This window comes from Bufo gargarizans, chromosome 8 (assembly GCF_014858855.1).
Source record: "Bufo gargarizans isolate SCDJY-AF-19 chromosome 8, ASM1485885v1, whole genome shotgun sequence".
NCBI lineage: Eukaryota > Metazoa > Chordata > Amphibia > Anura > Bufonidae > Bufo > Bufo gargarizans.
In genome coordinates, this window is record NC_058087.1 from 9,030,674 (window position 1) to 9,049,933 (window position 19,260).

At 40.5% G+C, this 19,260-nt stretch overlaps 1 protein-coding gene across 1 annotated transcript in view; it reads right to left on the bottom strand.

The window, feature by feature from the left end:
• Window positions 1-19,260, bottom strand: part of LRP1B (LDL receptor related protein 1B) — a 1,294,122-nt gene that overhangs the window by 682,169 nt on the left and 592,693 nt on the right.

Sequence of the window (19,260 nt, forward strand, 5' to 3'; positions counted from 1 at the left end):
ATTTCTAGAGGATATGTACAGTCTTTCAGATTACAATTAATTAGAATGGAAATGAATGGTACACATTTTACAGGCATCAAATTCATTGGCCACTGTCGGAGAGGTAAAAGTGGATCAAAATAATGAATGCCAATGAATGCATTTAGTGCAAATCAGTCAATTGCCTTCTTAAAGGGGTTATCCTATGATTCATGTACAAAAGAAAATCAGACATCATTGGCACTTTTTTCTAACAAAGCTAGAACCGGCCCTGTACCTCACATAGATCCCCAGATTTTCCCAATTATTGTTTTATTTGCTCTGCTAGATTTTCTTCAGGCTGGCAAGAGGGTGCAGCCTTTCTGGTGTAGTTCTCACAGCTCAGGGTCCCTGTTGTTTTTGGTGCAGCTCTCTCCCTATCACAGTTCAGGAAGCATGTCCTTTCTGTTGCAGTTCTCTCCCTGTAACTGTCAAAGTTCCCAACAGTAGATACAGCTGATGGCAGTTGAAGGATTGACCTGAGCATGTGCGACCACCTCAGTGAAGTGGACAGAGAAATAAGGAAAAGGACAAACAGCAGGTGGTGCTATACAGATTTTAAGGGATGTCAGTGGCTATATGAACTTTTTAATTATATACAGATACAAAAGCATTCAGTTTAAGTAGCTGCTTCGAAAAATGAATGTTTTTTATTTTTTGGTAGGACAACCCCTTTAAATCAAACTGGCATACAAAAAATGTAATTGTTATCAAAGCAAAACCTGTATGTTAGTTGTAACTGTGAAAAATTACTTTTGAATGTTTATTTTTCTAAAGTCAGGAGTCAGGACGTTACAGGACTTGTCATGTCCCCTGGAACCCCATCAGGCTGCATTGCCCAATAACAGTGAATTGTCAGGTGGGTGGCCCTCAGCACTCTGTGTCGATGGCTGAGCTGATGATCCCATAGCTGCACACTGTCCTGAATGGTAAATTTGCTCTCTGTTGGGCAAAAAAATGTGTGGGGCTAATGTAACGCCCTCAAGTGGGTGTTTCTGGTTGAGCCTAGGGCGTTCTCAGGGTGGGGCTTATATGCCCCGATTTTACCAACTTAAATGTTGGTATGTGTTCCATGGTGGTTGAGAAGTGGGCACTGCCCTACTGACCACTGATAACGGTTGACCAGGACAAGCTATAGGAAAATGAAAACACCACTAGAAACATGGAAAAAGCAGCTGCAAATGGATGACACCTGTTGGGGGATCGATGAGGACATGACAGATCCTCTTTAAGTTTTTGTAATTTGAGTTAAAATGCTTTGTGTTTTAGAAATTTTAAATAGAATTAGAATAAACTTTGCAAATGAATAACAGTATAAATGAGGTTCTGTGCTTATTTTTCTATTAAAAATGGCTCTAAAAGTAAACTATATATAGCCATGAAAAACAAAAACTCAGAAAACAATCCCCACTGTTTCCAAATGTTCAGAAATGTGAAAGGATTATGTAAATCATAGCTGACAGACCTTTTCTCCTCTTGTTTTTAAAATAATTATACCTTTTAAAAAAGCACAAGACCAATGCCAGTAACCTTTAAATCAGCATTTTGCTTGTATTAACAATGCTATGGAAGGAATACTTAATACCACACTGATTTTTATCACTATGGAACAAGCAAAACCCAAAGGAATGGTTGATTATTCTGTCTGCATGGAAATCATCGTGACATTTAGCAGAGGAGGGCAGGGTTTTTACTTGTTTGTTATAGGAAAGGCTTCAAAACAATACAAATATCCTTCTGCTTACAATAAACTGGAACAAAGGGATATTTGGTTACTTTTTAGATGCCAAAGACTGGTTAACAATTATGCTGGTCACTGCGTATAGACCCTAGTCATCCCACAAAGATTCAGTTAGCTGCCTAAGTCTATTTTCACACTAGCGTTTTGGTTTCCGTTTGTGAGATCCGTTCAGGTCTCTCACAAGCGGTCCAAACGGATCAGTTTTGCCATAATACATTCTGAATGGATAAGGATCCGCTTAGAATGCATCAGTTTGTCTCCGTTCAGTCTCCATTCCGCTGCTTGCAGCGTTTTGGTGTCCCTCTGACAAAACCGAGTCAAACGGATTCATCCTGGCACATAATGTAAGTCAATGGGGACAGATCCATTTTCACTGACACAATCTGGCACAATAAAAAACTGATCCGTCCTCCATTGACTTTCAATGGTGTTCAAGATGGATCCGTCTTGGCTATGTAAAAGATAGTACAAATGGATGCAGACGGTTGCAATAATACAAACGGATGCGAGTGTGAAAGTAGCCTTACCTCTGAGCAGTATTTATGTACTCTATTTTGCACTCCATAAGACGCACTTTTTTCTCCAAAAAGAATCAGGGAAATGGCAGTGCATCTTATGAAGCGCACGCCATTATGGATATACTCATTAGTATGCAGTAGGATGGCGGAGCAGTGAAAAGTGGCTGCCGGCCTTGGAGGTCTGATCTAAGCACTGATGAGGATTGGGGGTGTGATGAATTCTGGGGGTCTGATCTGAGGTCTGATGAAGATTGGGGTCTGAATTAGGGGGTCTGATAAATATTGGGGGTTAAATTTAAGGCAGATGAAGACTGGGGATCTGATCCAAGATCTGAATAAAAAAAATCTTATTTTCCTCCTTTGAAACCTAGGTGCATGTTATGGTCAGGTGCATCTTATAGAGCAAAAAGTATTGTAACTGCCTTGACCAAGGAAGAAGAACCTGTTGGTGTCCTCCTTGCAACCTCCCCAGCTACACCTTTTGGTCAATATGAAGAAAACTGAATGGAGATAAAATCTTGGTATTTCTGATAATACATTGGGCATGGTGTAAATATGTGTTGAAGAACTTTTTGAAGTTTTTGGGAAGAATGATGGTAAGTTTCAATGGATCAGTCTATAGCTCCAGATGTGCCAAACTTTCGCTCTCGAGTGCTTTCATATGTAAAGGTTGTACATTGACCATAGTTGCTTATAAAGCCAAGCCTACTGTTCTAATATTAACAGCAGGAGAATACAGCACAAATGAGTGGAGTCATAAGTGGTCAATTCAATTTTTATTTCCTTTTTACCTCAGAACAGTTCCAAACCTGTCTGAAGGTTGTGTGTGGTATTGCAGCTCAACCTTATCCACTTAAGGAGCACATCAGCAGAATTAACCCTATTAAACCAAATACAAGAAGTCTCCAATGCACCGAGGGGTGGTGCGTAGCTCCTCAGCTTTTCAGTCTCAGCCACAACCTTTAGTACACTGAAACTCTCATGTGCATAAAGAGTAAATTTCCTCAAGCAAGCAATTCACAAGATATGTATCATTTTAAGCAGAAGAATTAACCCTGTATGCTTAATGCAATAGGGTTGTTCCTGCTGACAGGTCCCCCTTAAATACAGCTAAACTGTAATACCTCACACAACCTATCAACAGGTGTGGTGCTGTTCCTGGAAGAAAGCAACTATGGGGGTCATTTATTATACTGAAATATGCCTATATTAGGCATATTTCAGACACAGATGGCCGTTGAGCCACAATCAGCAAATTTTCCCTGCTCATGCCAGGTGTAAAAAAGTGGGCATGGGAAGTGGGCGGGCTAGCAGGCCCATCTCATTTACCATTTTATACACATGGTTTAAGGCTTAGAAAATTTTGTAATTGTAAACCTGCTAGGAAGCTGTCTTACATTTAGAACTGACGGAAGAGCTGCTAAAGTTATGATTCAGCGGATCCAGCGCCAGATATAGGGCTTATTTAGGGCTCTTTCACACTTGCGGCAGGACGGATCCGACAGGCTGGTCTCCCTGTCGGATCCGTCCTTCCGCTGTTTCGTCGAGCTGCCGGACCGCCGCTCCGTCCCTATTGACTATAATGTGGACGGGGCTGAGCTCCGGTGCAGCATGGCGAAAGCCGCCGGACTAAAAAGTCCTGCATGTCCGACTTTTTAGCCCGGCGGCTTCCGCCGTGCTGCGCCGGAGCTCAGCCCCCGTCCCCATTATAGTCAATGGGGACGGAGCGGCGGTCCGGCGGCTCGGCGAAACAGTGGAAGGACGTATCTGACAGGGAGACCAGCCTGCCGGATCCATCCTGCCGCAAGTGTGAAAGAGCCCTAAGACGCCAGTCTTAATAAATGACCCCCTATAGTTTTGTAATATTATAAAACCCCTTTTAACTTGAACACTAAAGTGTAAACTTTAAAGGGCATCAGTTGCAGAGAGAGTAGAGCATCTAGGAGTAACTGTAAGACCCCCTTTGCTCCGGCAATGTGGACGCATATGAACATGGGACCAACACAGCTGCCAAGTGCAAATGTAACAGGTCAGCCAGTGTCATAGGTACAAAACTGCTGACAGATGCCTTTTAATTTTAGGCCTTAGGGATCATTCAGACGGCCATATGTGTTTTGCGGTGCGCAAATTGTGGATCCGCAAAACATGGATACCAGCCCATGTGCATTATGCAATTTGCAGACCGCACATGGCTGTAACTCTCATAGAAAATGCCTATTCTTGTCCCAAATTGCAGACAAGACTAAGACATTCTCTATATTTTTTGCTGGCCCCATTGAAATGAATGGGTCATCACCCGTTCCGCAGAAATGCGGAACGGGTGCAGAAAAATAACATACGGCCGTCTGAATGAGCCCTTACTCACATTGTCAGTGTCTGGTCAGGTGCGGGTCAAAAACACAGAGCAGTTTTTAATCTTCCCATTATATCGTTTACCATGTGGGTTCCACTCTTGGTTTTGGCTCACAATCACTGATTCAAAACACTGACCAAACAATGACAATTTAAATAAAGCCTAAATGGTTGAGATTTTAGTCACTAGAGAACCTTTAATCAAAAACTACAGGCTACGCACCAGGATTTTCTTTTTTGCCAACCTAAAGCCCTATGAATTCTCATAATTAACCATGCACATCACATTATTGTGAAACTTTTTTTTAGTTTTTTTAGTTTTTATTACATTTTAATGGAAGTCATGCCAGGTGCTGCTTGGTTGAAGTAGAAGAGAAAAATATAGTAAAATAATTTTAATTGATCACACCTTTTAGTTTAATTCTGTGGCTTTCAAAACTCCATAGGCTTCTTCAAGTGTTCAGATTTTACATGTGATAAAAGAACTTCATGGGGTTTGGAACTCTTTGTGCTTAAACAATATCAAATTAATTTTCGAATTTACCATTCATCACTTGAATTTACTAAAATTGTGAGGCAGCTAGTTTTTTTTTTTTTTATGAAAGAGGCATTATTGGAAGGGCTTTTGTGCATCTTTTATAATGGAAATAGTCAGAATTCGTTTCAAGGTTTTTAATTAGCAAAGAAACATCAAAATATAATAAAATTGCATAATCAAGCGTTCTCAACGATTTTATCCAACTGTGTTTTAAAGGAATTTAGCAGTGGCTTAATACTGATATCCTATGCTCACTTGAATGTGTCGAGCAGTTGTAATTACATCACCTCTACAAATGAGACCCTGTTCAAGTCATCTACACGGCACTGCCGCTGTCAGATATATAGTGTGCAGGTAATTTTGAAGATGATGCAGTGCTCGCACAAGCACCCCTGCCTCTTCAAACTGCTGATCGCCAGTCGGAGCCCTATCAATCTACAGTTGCAAGAAAAAGTGTGTGAAACTTTTGGAATTATATGGATTTCTGGACAAATTGGTCATAAAATGTGATCTGATCTTCATCTAAGTCACAAGCAATAGACAATCACAGTCTGCTTAAACTAATAACACACAAAGATTTAAATGTTACCATGATTTTAAACACACCATGTAAACATTCACAGTGCAGGTGAAAAAGTATGTGAACCCCTAGACTAATGACATCTCCAAGAGCTAATTGGAGTGAGGTGTCAGCCAACTGGAGTCCAATCAATGAGATGAGATTGGAGGTGTTGGTTACAGCTGCCCTGCAGTATAAAAACACACACACCAGTTCTGGGTTTGCTTTTCACAAGAAGCATTTCCTGATGTGAATGATGCACCACACAAAAGATCTCTCAGAAGACCTACGATTAAGAATTGTTGACTTGCATAAAGCTGGAAAGGGTTATGAAAGTATCTCCAAAAGCCTTGCTGTTAATCAGTCCATGGTAAGACAGATTGTCTATAAATGGAGAAAGTTCAGCACTGCTGCTACTATCCTTAGGAGTGGCTGTCCTGTAAAGATGACTGCAAGAGCACAGCGCAGACTGCTCAATGAGGTGAAGAAGAATCCTAGAGTGTCAGCTAAAGACTTACAAAAGTCTCTGGCATATGCTAACATCCCTGTTAGCGAATCTACGATATGTAAAACACAAAAACAAGAATAGATTCCATGGGAGGATACCACAAAGGAAGCCACTGCTGTCAAAAAAAAAACATTGCTGCACGTTTAAAGTTTGCACAAGATCACCTGGATGTTCCACAGCAGTACTGGCAAAATATTCTGTGGACAGGTAAAACCAAAGCTGAGTTGTTTGGAAGAAACACACAACATTATGTGTGGCGAAAAAGAGGAACAGCACACCAGCATCAAAACCTTATCCCAACTGTGAAGCATGGTGGTGGGGGCATCATGGTTTGGGTCTTCTTTGCTGCGTCAGGGCCTGGACGGATTGCTATCATCGAAGGAAAAATTAATTCCCAATTTTATCTAGACATTTTGCAGGAGAACTTAAGGCCATCTGTCCACCAGCTGAAGCTCAACAGAAGATTGGTGTTGCAACAGGACAACGACCCAAAGCATAGAAGTAAATTAACAACAGAGTGGCTTAAACAGAAGAAAATAGGCCTTCTGGAGTGGCCCAGTCAGAGTCCTGACCTCAACCCGATTGAGATGCTGTGGCATGACCTCAATAAAGCGATTCACACGAGACATCCCAAGAATATTGTTGAACTGAAAAAGTTCTGTAAATAGGAATGGTCAAGAATTACTCCTGACCGCTGTGCACGTCTGAGGTTCAACCAGTTATTAAATCCAAGGGTTCACATACTTTCTCCACCTGCACTGTGAATGTTTACATGGTGTGTTCAATAAAAACATGGTAACATGTAATTATTTGTGTGCAATTAGTTTAAGCAGACTGTGATTGTCTATTGTTGTGACTTAGATAAACATCAGATCACAATTTATGACTAATTTGTGCAGAAATCTATATCACTCCAAAGGGTTCACATACTTTTTCTTGCAACTGTATCTTGAGGATAGATAATATATATTAAGCCACTGCAGTACCCAACACAGACACTACACAGTCTATGGAGCTGTGTGCTTCAAGCTGTGTACACAGTATAGTTTCCTTCAGTGGCGGCCGCACAAAACAGCTGATCGATGAGGGTGACTAGTGTTGGACCTCCACCAATCTGATATTTGTACCCTGTTCTGAGGATATATCATCAATATCTATAGTAGATGGGGGTCCTGTTGCAGATTTTGCCCCTGCCCCTTCAAGTTATGCCCCTGCCCCTTCAAGTTATGCCCCTGCACAGCTTATTTCACATTACCACCATTGTCTATTTATTTGCATTCCATCCTCCAAATTTAGCAAATTTGAGAGCCATCTTTCAAAACTGCTTCTGTCTTTATGCAGGGACACTCTCTGTGTCTGTAACTGGCTATCAGTTAACTCTGCATAAATGAATAGTAGGAGAAAATATTTTAAAACTATATATATAAAACTTTGCATTGGTCTAGAGTTATCAGCTGTCCACCTCCTCTTTTCTTAACTTTCAGTCTGAAGCCAAGACAGGCTGCCTGCTCATTGAAGGATCAGATTGCATCATCACATGTTGATCTATGGAGAGCAGAGGGGAATGGGGAAGTGTATAGAGACCAGACAGCACATAAATGATTCACCAGCTAATAGTTAATTTTCTCACCCGGAGTGCTTTATTCACATCTATACAGGTCAGTACTTCTCTATAATGTCCTATAGTGATTGAGTAAGTGTAAGAGCTAGGTGACAGAATCTCCAGTATCCATGTGTATTCTGTAGGCAGACATAATAACAGCTACTCTCCACACACCAGCTCAAGATTAGTGTTGAGCGCGAATATTCGAATATCGCAACTTTGCTAATTCGCAAATATTTCAAATATAGTGCTATATATTCGCTATATCGAATATTCAGCATTTTTTTAAATCTGAAAACATGATTCCTCCCTGCTTCTTTCTTGTGGGTCAGTGAGTCATTGGCCCACAAGCAACCTAAGCAGGAAGAAATCATGTTTACATATGCAAAATAAAATTAATATTCTAAAAAACTAATATATAGCAATAAAGGGAATATATTCATTATTTAGAATATTCATATTTTTTTTCTAATCTGTTCAGTTGTTTGCATACTCTTCCCCGACAAGTGTCCCCGTCACCATGGGAATGCCTGTGGGTTAGAAAATACCATTGGATCTGAGTTTTCCCTGAGATCGTGAAAACTTAGATCCGATTGTATATTCTAACCCACAGGTGTTCCCATGGTGACGGGGATGCTTGTCGGGGAGGAGTATGCCAAAGTCGAATAACAGTACAGATTTTTTTTTTTAAATGACAAATATTCTAAATAACGAATATATTCGCTATATTGCTATAACTTTGTTTTAGAATATTTGTCATATTCGTCATATTCTAAATTTTAGAATATGACGAATATTCTAAAACACAAAGTTATAGCAATATAGCGAATATTAGTGAAATACACATATAGACTGCAATTTTGCTAATATAGTGCTATAGTCTTTTTTTTGTGTAAAGTTTTTCCAAATCTGAACTTCAGATGAGACCAAAAAATGTGACTATAAAAAAGATTATAGCACTATATTAGCTAAATTGCAGTCTATATGTGTAATTTACGAATATTCACTATATTGCTATAACTTTGTAATATTCTAAAACAAGAATATATAGCAATATAGGGAATATTCGTAAAATACACATATTAGCCATAGCCAACCAATAGGAAAGTTGCCTAATACAGTTAAAAGAAAATCACAATATGTGAATAATTAATTTGCATATTATTTGCGATAAGTAGAATAATGACGAATATTCGATTTCGTCTAATATAAGACGAATATTCAATTGAATATTCACGAAATATTGCAAAATCAAATATGGCACCTCCCGCTCATTACTACTCAGGGACAACTGAGAATTATAGATGCAGCCTTCAAAAAAAGAAGACCGCTAAAATATGTCACATACAAGTCATGTAATGGTCAGAAATAGTTACTAGAAATAAGCTAATCAAAGTTGACGAAGTGGAATTTGATCAGAATTTCAGGAAAATTTTTATTTGCACCAAAACAAAATTTCCTTATGCTTCGTGGTAACTAGAGATGAGAAAATTTCTTAAAAATTTGATTCGGCCGGAAAAATTTGCTTCGATCCTAATTAATTTGCGATTAATCGAATTAAAAACTGCTATTTCCGGTCTGCATAGAACTTTTAAATGGGTGTAGAACACTGTGCCTTGCAGTAACACGCATAGGGAGTGTGCTGGGGTAGTGAAATAATACTGTCAGTCAGTATGACATGCAGATAACAGGCGTTGCTATTAGAATCACACTGCACACTTCGCTTATTTGAGCAGTCACGGGACCAAAACCTACCAAATAACTCAAGTATGAACTAAGCGTTACAGGTCGATGTTAGTGTAAAGAAGAAGCGCACTCCTTTTATAGCGCTGTCAGCTGATTCCACATAGATGTCCAGAGAACCTGTTCTATTAAACGCTTATACAAGTAGAGCCCCCCGGCAGAATAGAGAGGGTGTCAGCAGTAAGTTTCTGTTGATGTCCTCGTATTATTTTGCCCTTCCTCTAATCCGTCAAAAAACAGATCACTTGGTCAGCATTTGCTCAATAATCCATCAGTATTGCTAAAGCACAAAATAATAATGTAATATTGTAAAATTCAGTGTCTCCATGATAAATCTGCAGCGTGAGGGCCCTGTGTGGCTTCTACATACTTTCAAAATAATACTTCTGCGGGGCGAATAGATGCTGGATGACCGGGACGCTCCATGACCTTCCAAGGAGCTGCTGTCAGGAGTAGCGGTTCATTTCTGAGACTTCCGAATAGTGCAGAGAAAATCTGAATACCCTCTACATCTCCGTGCACCACTGGAAGCCCACCTTTTCATTTCCATGATGACTGGGAACCCGTGATGTTTTCACCGGACAAAGAGACCGGCGCCTGGTTGGTTAGTTTGAATCTTGACTAACTTAACGACTCTTCTGGGCTCCAAGCTATCTTGAAGCTTTGTCTTCTCATTGTCTGTAGCTACTGGAGGCCTGTTCATGCCAGGGAGGTTTCCGCCAGAAGTATCTTGGTCGATGAGCAGCCAATACTGCACTTGCAGCAATCTTGACAGGATTCATCTCCAGGTGAGAGGAATTTTTTTCTTGGCATGCTTTCTCCATCGCAACACCACGTTGTTGAATAAACAGAAGACCGTGCGATTCTCTCCTATCTTAGGCAACATGTAATTTTTATTAGTAAATTCATTAAATATTTATTATTAAATTGAACCAAAACTTGATTAAAATGATAATAAAGTATAATAAAGTATACTTCAAGTATGAACTCAGCATTATAGGTCCATGTTAGTGTCAAAAGGAAGCGCACTCCTTTTAAACCCTCGTCAGCTGATTCCACATAGATGTCTACAGCACCTGTTCTATTAAACGCTTATACAAGTAGAGCCCCCCAACAGAGTGGAGAGAATGTCAGCACTAAGTTTGTGTTGACGTCACTGACTGATTTTCGCTTCCTCTGATCTGTCAGAACAATAACCCCCAAAAAATGGATCCTATCTGTGGAGCATACGCCCTCACTTGGTCAGCATTTGCTCAATAACCCATCAGTATTGCTAATGCAAAAAAAAAAAAAAACAGGAGTGGATCTTAAACAGAAATGGCACGTGAATAGAAGGAATATTGGCATGTTTCTGTGTTTTGTACCCACTCCTGCTTTTGGCTACCAAATCATAAGCCAATGCTGATGGGACCATACAGGCCTTATAGCTGCTACACAGACAGGATACATTGTGCGTCTCATTTTTCCTTCTTTCTGACAGATCAGAAGAAAGACCAAATAAATGATGATGTCAGCCAGGCCAAAAGCCAAAATAGGGGACCAGTCATGGGGACGGGAAGGTGGGAACAGCATGAAAAGTCCACAGGGTAGACCTATGAAATAGTGGTGAGGTGTAAGCAGCAGGAGAAGGCCATAGAGTGGCACAATGACATAGTCTGGAGTTGCCAGCAGTATGAGAAGGCCACCGAGTGGCACAATGACCAAGTCTGGAGGTGGCAGATGCAGCAGCAGCATGAGAAGGCCAACAAGTGGCACAATGACAGAGTCTGTAGATGGCAGCAGTATGATAAGGCCACCGAGTGGCAAGGTGACATAGTGTAGAGATGGCAGGAGCAGCAGGATAACACAGAGTGGCAAGGTGACAAAGTGTGGAGATGGCATCAGCAGCAGCAGGATCCCACAGAGTGGCAGGGTGACATAGTGTGGAGATGGCATCAGCAGCTGCAGGATCCCACAGAGTGGCAAGGTGACATAGTGAGGAGATGGCATTAGCAGCAGCAACATGAGGAGTCCACAGAGTGGCAAGGTGACATAGTGTGGAGATGGCATCAGCAGGAGGAGACCACAGAGTGGCAAGGTGACATAGTTTGGAGATAGCAGCAGCAGCTGCATCAGGAGACCAGAAAGTGACCCGGTAACAGAGTAGGGTGGTGGGTGGCAATACCAGTACCCGCTGCCGAAGGTGGGTGAAATAAGGAGCACTTGGCATCAGATGTGTGGCATCAGGCAGGTTGCAGCATCAAAGTAGTAGCTGAGGCAGGTAGTCAGAAGAAACCGATCTCTTGTATCAAAGTGTTGGTGAGGCACCATGGATGATCTAGTCTGATGCATCAGGAATTGGTGGTTTGAAATCCTGGCTGATCCACGCCTGATTCATCTTGACAAAGGTCAGTCTCTCCACATTTTGGGTGGACTGTAGTGTTGGTCGAGCACCAAAATGCTCGGGTGCTCTACAGAGAACCAGAGCACAATGGAAGTCAATGGGAGAACCAGAGCACTAAACCAGGCACCACCTGCTCTGAAGAGGGGAGGGTGTCTGGTTCACAGGAAAAGGTCAGAAATTAATGGAAACGCCACTGAAATGGTTCGGGAATGCATGGGGAGGATGTCTGGATGCATCTTGGACTCCCAGGTCGCTGCTTGGAACGATGTTGTCAGAGTAGTGCGCCACTTTTACAGGCTGACAATAATACGCACAAAACCAAAGATAAAATCGATTTTAGAGGAAAAATTGTTAGGAAACATTCTTTCCTGTATATTTACTTGTATATAAAGTGCAAGTGCTTCCAAAAATTACAAGGAAGAGGCATCCGATACAACCTGTATATCACATAAAGGAGGGCCTCATTCACATCGTGGTACAATTGTTGAGGTAGTGGGACTCCTACACTTATAAAGCCCATGCACTAAGGTATAGGTTGCCAAAAAGGAGGGCATTATAAACACCCATTAAAAAAATTATGATTGATAGCCTACTAGTGACCCTCAAAAACATTAGAAGCAAGAGCCTGCTGGTGATCTGACCAGCTAAAACATTAGGGGTAAGGGTATGTTGCTGATATGAACATCTAAAACATTATGGGTGAGGGTCTGCTTCTGAGCTGACCAGCTAAAACATAAAAAAAAAGTGGCCTCATGTTGTAGGTGGGTCCAAATTGACAGAAGGCAGGGGGCAACACAGGTAGGTGGGGGTCAGCATTACCACCCCAGCAGAGACAAATACCACAGTGCATCACAAAATAATGCCCCATTACTTACCTGGCTGGTAGCCATAAGGAGGACTCGGGTGGCCCCCTGGGCATCAGCCCATTGGGAAGTTTCTCTGTAGAGTCTATGGCCAGTTCATGCCTGCCTATGTTTATTCTACTTTTTAAAAACGTTTTTACAGTTATAGTCCTCCTGCACACATCAATGTGTATTTTGGCACATAATATTAATACTTAAGGAAGGAGGGCCCATCTAAAAGTTTGGAATGGGGCATAGCCTAAGTATATCCCAGGATGTTTCTTCAATCTGTGACATACACTAAAAGGGACATACATTTCTTCAAATCCTAACTGTAATGCCGTGGAGGTTTTAGGCCAGATATAAAGATGCAGTCTGCAATTAGGAAAAAGGGTCTAATTTTTAAAGAAACTCTTGTTGTCCATTACCTGTGTATGCTACTGCAGCTTTTCCCATTTTAATTGGCTATAGCAGTACCAAACACAACCAGAGTAGAGCTTTGTTTGGGGAAAAGGTGCATTTAGAAAAATGTGGGTTCTTCAAACTACAGATATTGATGACCAATACTAAGGATAGTGGACACATTCAGCACAAATACCAATCAGCTGTTTCGGGTTTGGTGCAGTGCCAGAAGCTATACATTGTATGGAGCAAGAAGCAGACAGCTCCGTTCACAGTGTAGTGGTCATGCTGGGGTACTGCAGTTCAGCTCCCATTCTAGTGGATAAATTGCAATATGTTGGAAGCTACACAGTGTACAGGACCTTCTGCTTCTGTCCATATGCTGTTAGTTTCAGGCTCAATTGCAGCCCGAATCAGCTTAATGGTGGAAATAAACCATCAAAATCTGTAGCATGCAGATCCCCTCTAATAAATGTTCCCAATTATACATTTTTCTAGTTGTATAAACCATGCAAATATGACCATCCACCATTAAAGCACGTTAAACATTCCTGTCAAATCCCTTTCACCTGCAATCTCCTCTACAGCATAACAATTAAGGCGCATGTACACCTCGGGGAAACATACTTAGTAATATATTAATCATAGTGGAAGAGATGAAATAGATTTTGCAGTCTGAGTTGTTTAATTATTAGTTTACAGCGGTTTATGCACCATTAGCTTTTCTATACAAAGAAGGAAGCATTAAGAAGAATCATAGCTGAAGTCTCTGGTGTCTGCTCCCATTACACTGTTATATAGTACATGGTAGCTCAGGAATGAGCCGACCTTACATGAGATGCGGTGAGCCCTGTCTTGCTGCTACTTATGTCAACAAACTTTCCGAAATTCATTTTTGAACCATATAGTGTAAAAATGTCCTACTAATGAGAGTTGATGAGCTTTCTGCCTCTAATTGCCTGTTCAGTACAAATTTCAGCTTCTTAGGCATGCACCATCATCAGAGAAAGAAGTCTGTTATGCAGGTAATTAATTTTCTAGGAAAGATGAAAACAATTGACCCAATAAATGCCAGAGCTTTATTGGTAACTCAGCAGGTACTATATTGTGCATGGCTTTCTTCTACCATGTATCTCAGTTAGGGTATCTCGTAAAAAAACAACAACTTATCGAACTTTTACAAGCGTTGTTGGTGATTTTTTGTATTTTGTATAAAAAATGGCGTTGTTATTCCCACCAGGCAAGTGACGTTTCGACTCAAAGAGTCTTTTTCAAGCTTGAAAAAGACTCTTTGAGTCTAAACTTTGCTTGCCTGGTGGGAATAAGCACGCTATATTTTTTTTGAAGACCTTGGAGTGCTGCGGTTTCCTTTCTATATCTGCTATACAGCTGGGAGTCTAATAGGCCAGGACTCGACACCACTGGCACCACCACTGAATGGTTACCTTGATCAAAAGTCTCAGTGAGTAGTGCTGTCTTACCACTATTATTTGTCACATTTTGTATTTTGTAACATTTAAAGGGTTGGGAGTTGATTCCTGACTGTGGAGCTTGGAAGCTCCACAGCCAAGAAGGGAGCCATGATGTTGGGACTGTAGGACTGGGGACAGAGTTTTTAAGTGAGTTCCTAAGCCAGAAACCCCTTCAAAACCTGCATTTTTATAGCCAATTTTCAAGACCCATGGGGAAGATGACATGAAAAGCCATACCTAAAGCATGGTGAATTTTGGAAAGACTTCGCTAAATGCCTAAAATGCCCAAAGCAAAAATTGCCATATACGGTGTAGACTTTTCACTTTTATGTGTTTTTAGCTTTAAATTTGATCCACTCTTAGTTTCTTTTTTTAATTTTTCCTGTATACTTATACACCTACCAGATGTGTAAAGGTGAATTAAGCTTTTTTTTCAACATACATTAGGCTTAGCATTTTTGTTGCATTTTTAGATTATTTTTTTTCTGTGCAGGTCAACTGGTTTGTGTCAGATTTATATTGCCATGACAGTCACATTTGAGTGTCCATACAATCCATCCTTCCATCTAGTTTCCATTAAAACAAATTTAGATCACATTAGAATTATTTTGGCTATCTTAGTCCATTTCAGTAGATCCATTATAGGAGATGTAGATATTGGGACCATAATATGTATGCAATGCATGCACAGCTTATACATGAAACATATTTTCACAAAAAGTACTGATTCTGCTTGTGGGGTTTCAGCTAGAAAGGTGGACTAAGGGTGATATATTGTACAGATGTGTCTACCCTAAACTTTACATTGAAGACTCCAATTTCTTAGGATATTAAAAGGAAAACATTCTGGAGACACCAAGTGAAACAAACATGCTAAACATATGGTTTCTAATATGGAAGAATATGGGAGATTGATGGCCAATGGGTGGTATCTGTCAGAGGTATACTTTTTTGAACATAGGAGCCTATGTTACCTTACATCACTCATCTTGGGTTAGTGTGATCAAGAAAAAAGTTAAGCTTTTCCTCTCTCCAGAAGGAAGATAAATATAGGTTCCATTAGAGAGTTAGTGTTCTTCCTTCAAAAGAACAATCTTGTAATGTCATGGGGCTGGAGTCTAGGAACTATTAAATTGGAGTCTTATATTTATTTATTGGCCAACAATGCCAACTCTTGTTTGCAGAGCTATATTCGCCAACTCTTTCTACTCCCCACAACAGACTTGCCTTGTCTCCTGGTGCCCTATTTGGGTACACCAATTACCATAATAATAACAAGCCATCCATGAACTAGAAAGGGTCAAGATTAATAATGATATATATCCCATCCAGAAAAGTGTTTGAAGATGAACAGTAAGATATTAAGATGAAGAATAAAATGCCGTAAAAGCTAAGAATCATCCCAGAAAGCCTTATACTATGAGCCATGATGACGACTGGGTAGATGACAATAAAATAAAAATAAAATATAACTCCCGTTCGAGACTGACCTCACTGATCCCATCTGAGTTTGATGACGTCATCTAAATTGAAAATGATCATAGTCTTTCACTGATTTAACAAGCAATGCTCTATGGCTCATCCTATAACAAGGCTTTAAGTACATGCTCGCATTACCAGCTCTTTTAGACTATTACTGTAATGTCAGTAAGCAACATTTACAACCTCTCTTTAGAGCTCCGCTCTCTTATGTAAGAGGGTCACATGCTGGTGATACAAACCATCTTTAGATATTACTGTCAACAGGATAAAAGAAAAATGGAAATGGAAAGTGATCATTATTTAAGAGGCAACACATCAGGAGGACCATTGAGCTTTATGTTTTCTAGTTCCTGATGGCACCAAAGTGCTCCATATTTAGTACACAGCTCTATTGATTTTCTACCACATAATGACTGTGCCGCAATTTCATCAAATGTATCACAGTTTCTCTGTATGAGTGTTAAGGTTCACACAAAAATACACTGTGTATATTGCAAAATGGGACCATGGTTCTTAAACAATCATTGCAACTCTCATCAAACCTCCGGTTTCATATGTCAATGCTTATGGTCTTTTTAAAAATGGTTGCACCCCTTGACTCCCAACAGCTTATCTTGGCTTCATTCAAGGTCAATGTGTGGGGCAGACTTGGAATTGAACCCCATGGTCATCACCTCCAATAATGGACAACTTAAAGGGATGGTGTGGAACCATAATTTAGGAATGCTCAAAGCAGCTTCTGCAATTCTTCTGAAAAGTATGTGGAGATTTGAAGACTCTATCCATCCTCTGTTTGAACCATTTATGGTTTAGAATAGAGGTAAGCAAATTTCTTGAAATTCATTTTGTTTTTTTGATTTGGGTTTGAATTGAATATGTCTAAATCAAATATTCTCCAATTGCCCCTGACAACTGGTATACAACACTCTATGGTTGGTCTACTAGGATGAGAGAGAGAGAGAGACTGCATGCTAATCTAGGTTTCTGGGAACATATATTCAAATTGTAATAACTTCTACTGACATCAGAGAGTCTTAGCATACTTTTCTTTTTAGAAGGAAAACAAGTTTGACTATCTTTCCCTCTCTCTGTCTCATCAGTATAAATTTGTGCAGAGATTGTGTGGTGATTGACCACCTACCCTACCAAGCTATATGTGTCTCCTTTAACGACAACAAGTAGTCTTTCAAGACTTTGGAAACCAAATCTGTATGTAATCAAAACTTCTGCATGAGGGCGATGCTTTCCAACAAAGAAGAACATTGGAAGTTGCGTGTTTCAGAGAAATACGTCTCACCATGATCACAGTCAGCTTGCGTGCACAAGCAAGCCGTTATATCTAGGCAGCGGCTTTAACGTTAGCATTTATTTTGTCTGCCTAAAAACAAGTTTTCATGATCACATGCTCTATAGACTTCAAAGTCTAAGGTGAAATATACACATATATGAACACGTTTGTTTTCTACAATAGCTGGCTCATATGGAAGAAGCTGTCTCCAAATTATTTTGGAAGTAAAAGTCAGACATATGGAAGAGGTAGAATTCAAAATAATTTTTTGTCCCCAGTAGTCCCCAAAAAATTCCAGGAGGCCCCCAATGGATTGTAATAATGCAGCCTTGCTTCAGAGGTAATTACAAGTTCTATGCATGAAAGACTCCCACAATTATATTCTATTTGGAACTTTCTTATTTGGTTGCATCTGTTTTTATTTTCTGATTTTAGATAGTTTTTTTATATTTTCAGTTTTTTGAGCAGCTGCTTCACAGTAGCCACATGGACCACTAGAAGCTGTAGTCTGGAGAAGTTTTCTATGGGAAGGTGTAGTGGGCATGTCATGTTACCTGCAGGGGTGTAGCTAAGGGCTCATGGGCCTGGCTTCAAGAGTTCAGCTTGAGGCCCCCTTCCCTTCAGCCTTCATGCTGCCTAACGGCACCCACCACCCCCATGCCAAATTCTTTACCTAACCCCTTCCTTCCAGCCAGAGGTGTAACTTGACCAGCATATACTTTGTATAATACCAGTGTCTTCTTATGCGTCACAAGGGTCTTTGGGCCCCCTCAGGCTCCTGGGCCCGGTAGCAACTGCTACCTCTGCACCCCCTTTTCTTTTGGGCATGTTTTATCCTGTACTCAGGTTCTTTGAATTTAATGAAGACTGACATTTCTCCAAATAGAGCAGAGTGACAGAACAAGTCAAAGACAGGGAAACATAAATACATGTTACTATTTACAGTGCACCTTATATGTTTTAATGAATGTAGTATTTGTGAATATATCATATAAGGGTAGCTACTGATGGTGCTTACCTTCGGACATATATACATGTATCCACTAACAACACTTTGTTTAACCTTGATAATAGGTATTGACTAACAAGTGGCCAATACAGTTTGACTTCAAAGTCTATTGCAAGTCTTCCATTTCAACCTGTTGCAACTGCATGCAAAAGTACATGAACAGGATCTCTATGAACACTTTTTGGTCACTCCTACCACTGGATACCACACACATTGTTTCCATTTGTTTCCATTTGCAGGAGCAGGGTTACAACAGACTTCAGATTGCATCACAGTATCCCACCGATATGGCAACCTGTAGGTGAACCCTCATGCTTCCTCCATTTGGAGAACCACACTGTGGCCTATAACCAGGCAATGGAGTCATTAGTCTTTAGTATAATGCCAAGCGTGTTTAAGTACTCTTAGACTCATTATTCTATCTGGATTTCGCTAATAGTTGACTTCTCTGAGGGCTTTCAGTCTTCAGGTCCCAACTCTCTCTCACACCATCTCACGTGGCAATTAAACTACTCCTCAGACTTTAGTCACTCCTTACCTCTGACTCAGTCAACTTCTCAGTGGCTGAATAAGCCCAGACCTCATCTCATCCTTCAGAAGAACTCTAAAACTCATGCACCTTACTTTCTACCCATTCTCAAGCGGCACCAAACACACATGCCTAAAAGAAGGCACCTCAGCTCCACCTATAGAGGCTGCAGCAATTTTGGTTCTGCAAAAAGTCAAGCAAAAGGCACCAAAATGGCCTGGTCTCATCCTCCTCCTGTAAGATAGCCTCCAGAAACTGTACTTGTGCCATAAC